At 37.5% G+C, this 11090-nt stretch overlaps 1 long non-coding RNA gene across 1 annotated transcript in view; it reads right to left on the bottom strand.

Annotated features, from left to right (window-relative positions):
• Positions 1–7771, bottom strand: part of LOC114487008 (uncharacterized) — a 27865-nt gene extending 20094 nt beyond the window's left edge. The window contains exon 1 of the long non-coding RNA XR_003681572.2: positions 7610–7771. This is a non-coding gene — a long non-coding RNA (uncharacterized lncRNA). The remainder of the gene's footprint in view (positions 1–7609) is intronic.
• Between the last annotated feature and the right edge of the window lie 3319 nt (positions 7772–11090).

The following is an 11090-nucleotide window of genomic DNA, read 5'->3' as shown; positions in this document are numbered from 1 at the left end:
GAGCGGCTGGGCCCGTGAGCCATGGCCACTGGGCCTGCGCGTCCGGAGCCTGTGCTCCGCAACGGGAGAGGCCACAGCAGAGGGAGGCCCGCCTACCAAAAGAAAAAAAAAAAAAAAAAAAAAAAAAAAAAAAATTATTATGAATGTGAAAAAACAGAACCCAAAGGGGAAAAAATTAGATAATCAACTGACTTGCAGATGACCCATGCTATGGTCTGAACGCATATGCATCACCAAATACATATGAAACCTAACCCCTAAAGTGATGGTATTAGGAGGTGGGAACTTGGAGGTGTTTAGGTCATGAGGGCAGAGTGCTCAGGAATGGGATTAGTGCTTTCATAAAAGAGGTTCCAGAGCACTCCCTTGTCTCTTCAGCCATGTGAGGACACAAGGAGAAGACGCCTTTTAGGATGTGGGCCTTAACAAATACCCGACCATGTCAGTGTCTTGATCTTGGTCTTTCCAGCCTCCAGAACTGTGCGAAATAAGTTTCTGTTATTTATAAGCTACTCAGTCCATGGTATTTTTTTCTAGGAGCCCTAATGGACTTAGACAACCTAGTTACTGAAGTTATCAGATATAAACTCTAGTTAATGTGCTTAAGAAAATAGGTGACAGATATGGAAATTAAAATACAAGTAGAAACTCTAGAACTGAAAATACAATTACAGAAATTTTTTTAAAAACTCAGTAGAAGGGTTCAATTGCAGGAGAGAGGATTGGTGAACTCTAAAATAGGTCAGTGAAAAATATCAAGCTTACTCAGAGAGCAAAAATGATGGAAAATATGCAAAAGAGGGTAAGAGATATATGAGTCTTAATAAAATATTCCAATAAGAAATATCACTGGAGTCTTGCAAGAGGAAGACAAACACAACAGGCAGTTACCCTATCTGAATAGTCACTGGCTGAAAATTTTCCACAACTGTCAAAAGATATCAGACCTCAGAGTCAAGAAGCCCTAAAAACCTGTCTAGGATAAATATAAGGAAAATCACATTAGGTACACCATAGTAAAACTTTGGAAAAACAGAGACCAAGGGATCATTTTTAAAGCATGGGGGTTCAGGGTTGGGGGGCAAGAGCTAGTAGATGACTCACTTGCTAGAAGAAGAAAAGAATGTAACTTGGCAAATTGTGAGGCTGGATGAAATTAGGCATCAAAAGAGTTCTGCAAAGCTCATAATTCAACATCTTTGGAAAGGCTGCTGCAGATTAAGTTATGCCACCTGCAACCCTCAAACTGATCCATGTGTGGAAACTGTCAGGTAGCTGTAGCAAATTATAGAGATTATATGGGTGTATAGTATTGTTAGTCCTCTGTTAACCATGGGGACAATATAACCAGAATAAAAGAGCAATAGTAAATGGAAATTAAGAAAGCCAATTCATTTTTTTTTAAGTTTATTTATTTATTTTTTTATTTTTGGCTGCGTTGGGTCCTCGTTGCTGCACATGGGCTTTCTCTAGTTGCGGCGAGCGGGGGCTGCTCTTTGTTGCAGTGTGTGGGCTTCTCATTGCGGTGGCTTCTCTTGTTGCGGAGCACGGGCTCAGCTGCTCCGCGGCATGTGGGATCCTCCCGGACCGGGGCACGAACCCATGTCCCCTGCATTGGCAGGCGGATTCTTAACCACTGTGCCACCAGGGAAGTCCCAGCCAATTCATTTTTAAAACCATTTCACTGGTCTTTAAAACTGACATTATTGGGGACTTTCCTGGTGGTCCAGTGGTTAAGACTCCATGCTTCCACTGCAGGGGGCACGGGTTCAATCCCTGGTTGGGGAACTAAGATCCTACATGCCTTACGGTGTGACCAAAAAAAAAAAAAAAAAGAAAAAAAAGAACTGCCATTATTTTGGCATATTCTACCAATGAATACTGTTGGGAGATGTTCTTGAGAGTTGTAAGAGTAAAACAGCTATTGTAATGATATTACTCTACTTCCTGTTTAAATGAGGACGATAGACTAGTTAGATCAGCCTTACAAACAACATCATAACCACATTTTTTATAACTACAAAAATTTTACCAAATTTACTTCTTCTATTCATATTTGTTCACATTCTTCTCCAGCAGTGATACATGTGCCCATTTGCTGCAGTAAATAAATACAAACAAAACCAGATCAAAGCAGAAAACTTCTCCATCAAACATCACTGAAAAACACCAATAATAGGGAAGAAAAAGAAACAGAAGGAAGAGTACAGCCATGTATGTGTATGTCTGTCACTGTGCATGGTACATGCGTCAGTTTCATCACTGTCCCGTGTGCTTTGAGGTCAGAACCTTGTGATCCACTGTGAGGAGATTTCCTGCTCTAGTAGTGTGACCCCTTCTGATTTTAAGTATCTTAATACCTCTTCCTCAGCCATATATTCATTTACTTAACCATTTATTCTGCAGTTATTTATTGAGGACTAGTAGGCCTATACTAGGTATGGTACCTAAATGGAAGAGACAAGGTAATTAAGTAAAACACATGGAATGGCAGATACAGGAGAGTGCTATGGAGAAAAATTAAGTAAGGAGAAGGTCAGAAACTGATGGGATGAAATTTTAGATAGAGCAGCCAAGGAGAATATGGCTAAGAAGGTAAAGTTAAGGACTTGATGGAAATGAAGGAGTGGAGAAATTGAGGGCAAGCAATTCAGTCAGAAATTCCAGTAAATGCAAGGTCATGGGCCAGGGGCAAGGCTGCTATGTTCAAGGACAAGAAGATCCATGGGACTGGAGTAGAGGGAACTTAAGGCGTGTAAGAGGAGATGTGATCAGAAAGGTACCTGGGGGAGTTCTTCTGGTGGTCCAGTGGTTGGGACTCAGTGCTTTCACTGCCATGGCCCAGATTCAATCCCTGGTCAGGGAACTAAGATCCTGCAAGCCAAGCAGCATGGCCAAAAAAAAAAGGAAAAGAAAAAAAAAAAAATCCTAAAGCACCTGGCTCAGTCATTGAAGAATTTTGAGTCCGAATGAGATGGGGTCACACTGGAGAGTCTTGTGCAGAGGAGTTATATGACTGAAGATGGATTTTAAAGGAACATTCTGGCTGCTGTGTGGAGGACACAGATGGAAGGGGGCCAAAAGCAGGGAGCAGGGAGACCAGTTACGAGGCTATTACAATAATCCAAACGTAAAATAATGATGCCTTAGTTTAGGGTAGTGTCAATGCACATGGTGAGAGATCACTGGGTTCTGATAGAGCCTATAGATTTTGCTCATGGATTAGCCAAGAGGTAAGTATGACCATAAGGTTTTTGGTCTAAACAGCTAGGAAAAATGTAGTAGGCACCTACTAAAAGGGAGATTGTGAGAAGGGCAGATTTGGGAAATCTCAGTTTTGGAAATGTAAAGTTTGAGATGCTAGATACATATCTAAGTGGTGAATCTTATTTTTGCAGGTCTTATGGCAAAGATTAGTTCAGAAGGAAAAGTAATTTATAAATAAATACTCTTAGTAATTCTCTACAACTCTGTAGATTCATAATGTGAGTTATTAAAAGACACTGTTTTGAATCTGGCCACTCAGCATACTGTGTTCTCCACCTTTCATGGTGTTAAAATTGTCTTTCCACACCAGAAGGGAGGTCCATGTGATATAACCTTGAAGAGTTATAGAACCTTATGCTCTTTGACAACATGAGGTGGCCCAAACTCCTTCCTGCTACTGATATATTGGTATTGACATATTAAGAAAAATAAATTATGTTTCTCTAAATTTACGATTATGTAAATCTGCAGTTGCCAGTCACCATCTTCCCTGACTGCAGGTCATTCTGTACTAGAAGACCACGAGGCCAATACACAGCCAGAAAGACTGCTGACAGGTAGAAGGCAGGCTTTGAGGTCCTCTACCAGCCTCGACTAAAACAAGCTTCACCCTCGGACTTCAGTTACTTAGGTCCATAAATTCCTTTTCTCCCCCTCCTCCTCTTCCACTCCCCCTCCCCCTTCTTCTTTTTCTTCTTCTTCTCCTTCTTCTTCTTTTTTCTTCTTCCTCTTCTTATTCTCCTCCTCCTCCTCTTCCTTCTTCTTTTTCTTCTTCCTCTTCAATTAAACCATTTTAAATTGAATATCATATGAAAGAAATACAAATAGAATTTTTTGAAGAATAGAAAATGAACCTTTAGAGATTTATTCATTTCCACATGCAGAAACTGAGGCATATCAAGCTGATAACATTTTGTTGCTGCATTTTAAAATAATTTCTATGGGTAACGCAATTAAGATTGTGCAGTATAAAAATAGGCACTATTTTTGAAATCAAAATTGATTAATGATTTATTCCGATTCTTATTAGAGCCGACTTTCAACCATCTGTGTGAGTGGAGGACAAAAATGATGTTCCCCCAGAAAATTCCCTAATCTACACTAAAATCAACTACTTTCATTCTCTATCCTGAATATTTTTATAGAAATTCCAAGATTTAAGGTGCTAAATACATATCTAAGGGGTGAATCTTATTCTGCATGCATCATGTGTGAGTTGTAGAGTTATTCTTCCTTTGCTGAAAAGACCAAATCTAAAATTTAAGTGCCTATAGAAAGAAGATATACTCAGGGTTCATTGAACCCATATAGTCTATAATTTGCCTTGTTAATATAATAATAACTTATTATATTAACAATCAACAGCCCCAAAAACATTCCAAGAGAAACTGAGTTAAAGTTAAATTAGCAATAGATTCTTGGCCAAACTCTGGATTGCTATTATTATTTTCACTTGGCCAAACTCTGGATTGCTATTATTATTTTCAATCTCCAGAATACTCTAGTTTATAATTATGTATTATTTACTGTATCAGCTGGTGAACAACTTACCTTCCAAAGTCAACCATTAAGCACATACTTGAAATTCTTTTTATAGATGTGTTGGTTATTTTATAAATGTAACAATGGTCCAAAAAGCTGCAACTTCTCTTTCATGCTCTTCACAAACTACCAAAATGCATGCAATTTATTTTTATCAGTAAATTCAGTATTTACAAAGAAAATTTAAACACTCAAATATATAATAAGAGATCTCCTTGAAAACATTATCACATCTCTTGCTGGATAAAAACCCAATTTTTTAGTTCTAAAAATAAACTTTCCTCACCCCTAAAGAGAACTGTTGCCAGATGTGAGTAAATTAAAAATAAAAACGTTTAGATAATATGGCAGAGAAAATATGACTCTAAAGGAGGTTCCTAGGGTTCCTCCTAGGATTCAGAGTAAAGATCATTCACATCTCCACTGAAGATATTTAACACAAATACAGTTAGCATCTGGAAGAGAAAAAAACAGAGACTGTTATCTTGATTCTGTGACTTGGAGATATCAGTATTTTCTTCTTATTTAGTTTATTTAATTCCTGAGTAACTCTGTAAGTCTAAGGATTAAAATGCCATAAAGAAAATGAGAGGAGGCCTAAGACAGAGTGAGCTGTAGTCTAAACAAGAAACAAGGCCCTGTGAATTATCCTCATGTGAATGGAGATTCCTTGGATAATGCCTATAGATCGGATAGGAAAAAAGGCTTTGCTCACAGCCCACCATTGTTCAGTCTTTGTTGGAACCAAAATAAGTAGAGACTGCTTTTCAGGCCCAGTCTGTGAGGACTGAAGAAAGGAATGCCATTGGATCCCAACAGTGTTTGATGTCTTCATTTTCCAGGACTCCTCTGAGAGAGACCTGGCAGGTGGGGATAAGTCTCCCCAGAGAAGAGGCAATTCCTGAACTGAGTCACTTCCCTGCTAACGAGCACTGGAGCACTTCTATTATGATCAAGTGCTTTTATTGTCATGGTAGAGCTAATAGAGCTGTGATGACATCACATGTCCTGGAATGAAACAAATGGAAGAAAGGGAAGGGAAAAAATTCCCCAGAAACCATGAAATCCCCCAGGGGGGCACAAATAGTACTGGCAAAAATGCAACGGACAGATATGTGACATATTACGTTGGGGCAAGTATGATGAAATGACTTCTAAGCCATCCTCTCCAACTTCAGTCCAACTGACTCATCCCCCAGAAAGGTATGAAATGAGAAATAAACAGATGAAGATAATTAAATATAAGTTTTCTGGTTAGCTACCCGTCAAGGTTTAGTAGTTTCCTTAAACTTGGGAGTTTAGTATGCTTTATCCCTTATATGATTATTTATGTAGATTCAGATATTTTTAGTTTTAGGAATATGATCATATTCTAATTTAAAATATATTCTAAGGATGCACTTCTAAAAGCCCCAAGACTATGTCAAACAGCCATTTTACAACTCTCTGGAATTCCACTCATCAGCAAAAATTACTGGCCTTAGAAAAAGCCAAGTTCATTGTCTTGCAAAATACTGTGGGTATTTATGTTGCAGCATGATAAATCTCAGAGAGAAAGGAAAGCGGGTATGAGATTTTTAGATCTATTACACCATTTAACTCAAAGAATGTTTATATGACCCACTGCACAAAGTTTAAATACATGAGGCAGTTTTGATTGTTAACTCCCTGAAATTGCTGGCGGAGCAAAGTGAGACAAGACATTTCTAAACAGTGTGCTCTGGTATTGTTATCTGCTAGAAGGCACTTTCTGTCTCGTCAGCTGCTTCAGACATCTGCTCAGATCCATAAAGCCTGCACACAAGCCTGGGTTGTTTCTGTTTGTTGGGAGTTGAGGAACATTAAATATTAGTTGATTATAAGTTAGTTCTGTTACTCAAGGTTAGATAAGACAGAAGAATTTTAGTGCTAAATTCAGTTCTCAAGGAAAAAATCTTGCTTAACCCACTCAGTTTGTTTCCTAGATACATTTTCCTTTTTAAAAGTATATGTTACAGCGCATATGTTACAGCCATTTGAACAATAAAAAAAAGAAAATGTTCCTCCCTAATTTTCCACACGATGCAACTATTACATCATTTTAGAGTACTTTTTGCAGATTTTTATATAAAAACTTGTACATAGTTTAAAGATAAACATGAAGTGTTACACTCGGCCATTTTCCCTTAAGGTGTTATTTCCTATGTTGCTTTATTCTTCTTTCATAAAGCACCATTTCAAATTGCTACATGATATGAAGATAAGAAAATTCACTTAATCCTTACCCTATTGTTGATTATTTAATTTGGGCAGTATTTCTGGGGGACCCAGTTGTGAAGTTAACCCCACGCTTGCTTCTTTTGTTTTCAGATGTCTTTTCCCACATTACATAACCCAAGCAAATTCCTCTTCATTTTATTAGAAAAAATAGTCTGACTTACATATTAATACTTGGACAAATTGTTGTGTATATTTTTGATTAGCCTTTAAAATAGATACATGATAAGGTGAACTCAAGATGCATATTAATATATTGTTAATCCAGTGCAGTTGTGGTACAATTCTTTTCTGGGGTCCACCAATACTCCCAGACCCACTCAGTATGTTCATTCTATCAGCATGATTCCTGCCAGGCAGGGGAATTCATCCTGCTTGGGAGGAAGGGAGGCAGGATTATTGTAACCAGGGTCTTCCTCCCAGGCTTAGAAAGAGGTGGACTAATCAAGTTGTAGTTCTCGGGAAAACCTGCAAATATAGATTCTAAATTTACATCGAATACGCAATTAGACCTTTAAGGCTGTAAGGACAAGATAACATTTACCTTTTGGCCTCTTCCAGCCATCTCCCTTCCTGTCTTCCTAGTTTATCCTCTTCAACGGCCACTTTCCATCTGTTGAGTCCTTGGCTCGGTTGTTAATATTCTTGAGGAAATCGAAGGCTTGGCAGAAGTGAATTACCACTCTTAGTCATGATCCTTTTGCCTGGCTCAAACTTCCTCCCCACTGAGCCTGGTCTAAATTTAGCCTGTTGTTATGATGCTCTTGGTATTTGTTTAGAAGTTACTAGACACTAGGAATCCTGGGAATAGGGCCAGGATAGATCTGGGGTGTCATACTAGACACCGATAGCAAAGGCACATCTCCATCTTAACAGAATCCAGTCTCCAGTCATGAGAACAAATCACCCCAGACCTCATGGAAATAGAGTTGAGCTCATATATTTTAAACAAAGACCAAGACTACAGCTTTAGAGGAGTTTTATTAACCAACTAAAATCATTTTGAATTTTAAAAGATATTTATTCCTTAAACAATAATTTTAAATAAAAATGTTCTAACATCAATTCCTTAATTATATAAGAATGCAAGAAGTTCTCTACTATCTGCCAAATTGGTAATCTGTACAGCCCCAAGTTCTGTCTCTGATATTATTATCATGTGAACATTGTGTGTCAGCACTAGTTTGCTTCAGTAAGACGGCTTCTCAAAATTTGTAAATAAAGGAGAGACCAGAATGTGCATTCACATCTTACAACAAATAATAATCTTTTGATTTACTAAATAATCTCTTGATCTACTTCCCCCTCCAGTTACTGCATCAACTCTTTCCTCCCCTTTTCAGTAAACTTCTTCGTTAGAGTCACTGATACTGGCTTTTTTCATTTCTTTTACTCTCATTTTAACTTGTATGTCCTTTGCCCATCCTTTTAACACCAGAGCTCCTCTAACACAGCTCTTGTCAAGGTGACCCATCATCCACATCGATAAATCTCTTGCCACTTCTCAATCTTTCTCTCAAAAGTCTGGCAGCAGCATTTGGCCTAGTTTCCCTCTTTCATTCGCGAAACATTTCTTCATTTCCAGGATGGCATATTTTCCTGCTTCCTTTCTACCTGACAATACTGCTAGCTACTTTTCATCCCTCAGACCTCCGACTCTGATGCTAGAGAATGCCAAGTTTCATTCCCTGATCTGCTAGTCTTTTTTTACCTGCACTCACCTCCTTACTCATTGGTAGGTCTAAAGGCTTTAGATACCAAATATGCATTGATGACTCCCAACTTCACACCTCCAGCTCAGGCCTCTTTCATTTTTTTAGGCTTAACCATTCCACTTGGAAGAATAATACGTAATTCAAAATTATCTGACCCAAAGCCAAACTCCTGACATTCCCCCCAAAACCTACCCGTCTTCTCATATTCTTAATTACTTTAGCAAATGACAGCTCTATCCTTGCAGTGGTTTTGCCACAGCCTTTGAAGTCATCACGGGATCCTCTGTTTCTCCCACTCACAAAATCCAAATCTGTCAGCAAATCATTTGGTTCTATCTTAAAAGTATATTCAGAAGTAAACCACTTTTCATCACCACTACCGTTACTACCTGGTCCAGACCAACCACATACTCTGCTTGGATTATTGCAATAGTCTTTTAACAAAGTAGCAAGAATGATCCAAATTAAATTAAATAATTAGTTATCTACTAAGATAGATAAGTCAGATAATATTATACCTTTATTCAAAACCCACCCTGTCTTTCCATCTTACTCAGAGTAAAACCCAAATCCTTTACAATAGCTTAAAATCCATCTTTTACTTTCCTTGCACACCCTACTCCTTGGTACACGCCATGCTGTTTCTAGAACTCTCTTGGTAGAGCATTTTACCCTTGTTTCCTTAGCCTAAATATTATTCTTCCAAAGAGCTGCATGGATCATTCCTTTTCTTCCTTCCAGGCTTCACTCAAATGTCACCTTCTCGGGAAGGCCTTCACTGACAACCATCTAAAACATACACCTCCCCCAAATGCACTTGCCATTTTGTTTCTACTTTATTTTTCACCATCTGCCATACTATTTATTTTAGTTACCTGTCTCCTCCATCTTAAAATTAGCCTCCATGGGTAAAAGGACTTTCCTCTCGTTCATTCTTGTATCCTCACAGCTTAGAATAGTGCCAGGCACTTAGCAGATACTTGATAAATTCTTGTTGACTGAATCTATAAATAAATGAAAAGTAGAGGCAAGGAGTTAGGACACTATCTGAATATTCCAGGTGAGAAATTATGGTGGCTTGAACCAGGCCAGTTAGCAGTGGACATATTGATGGATTGCAGAGGTAAAGCAAACAAGAGTATTGGGATTCCTGTTACTGCTATTTTTCTCATCATACAAGTAATAAATCTGAATTGCACTTGAATGCATCAATATTGAGCACTCATTAATGTGAGGCTCCCCGCCAAGGACCTGATCTGCTGTCAATGTGCCAACATCATTCTGTTTCTCAGCCTAGAGAACTGAAGACAGAGCCCTGTTCTAGGATTGCCAGATAAAATACAGGATACACAGCTATGTTTGTATTTCAGATAAACAAGGAATAAAATTCAAGTATGTCCCAAATATTGCATGGGACATATTTATACTACATACATACATACATACATATATGTATATATATGCACATACACACATATCCAAATATTCCATGGGACATTCATGTTAAATACATATACATAAATGTATATGTAATATTATAAATATGTAATATATATACGTAAACTTATGTATTTAGTATAACTATGTTCCATGCAATATATGGATGTGTGTGTGTATGTATGTGTGTATTTGTTGTTTATTTTAAAATCAATGTCCTTTTTACATTTTATTTTGTTTGTTTATGTATTGCTAAAGATGGCAACTCTAACCCAAGCTACGGTAAATTTTCTGAAGTAATGAACCTTACTTTGAGTCTTTTTGGGGGAAAACATGCTAGCTTTCTGTTGGTAAGACTAAATCTAGTAAGCCCTCTTTTTTTCCCCTTCAACTTCATTTTATCTTGCAATGATAGGAGCTATGAAAGATCAGAGCCATTGTTAATTGTCTTTCATTTCACTTACTCTCCTTTTTTCACTAAAGAATAATTTTCAGCCAATAACAACATCAAGATAGAAAAATAAACCATCTCTGTAATCCAGCTAATTAATATTACTTTGCGCCTAGTAAAATTTTTTTTGTTCTTTTTTTTAGAACTTTTTATTTTATATTGAAGTAGAGTTGATTAACAATGTTGTGTTAGTTTCAGGTGTACAGAAAAGTGATTCAGTTATACATATACATGTATCTATTCTTTTTCAAATTCTTTTCCCATTTAGTTTGTCACAGAATATTGAGCAGAGTTCCCTGTGCTATACAATAGTAAAATGACATTTTACTATACCTAGTAAAATGACATTTATTTCATAATTCCTTTTTTCCCATCTGATTAAATACCTGCAATGTGGAGTAGTCAATAAAACTGTTTGTCTA

This window comes from Physeter macrocephalus, chromosome 10, assembly GCF_002837175.3.
Source record: "Physeter macrocephalus isolate SW-GA chromosome 10, ASM283717v5, whole genome shotgun sequence".
NCBI lineage: Eukaryota > Metazoa > Chordata > Mammalia > Artiodactyla > Physeteridae > Physeter > Physeter macrocephalus.
This window is presented reverse-complemented; position numbering and strand designations above follow the sequence as displayed.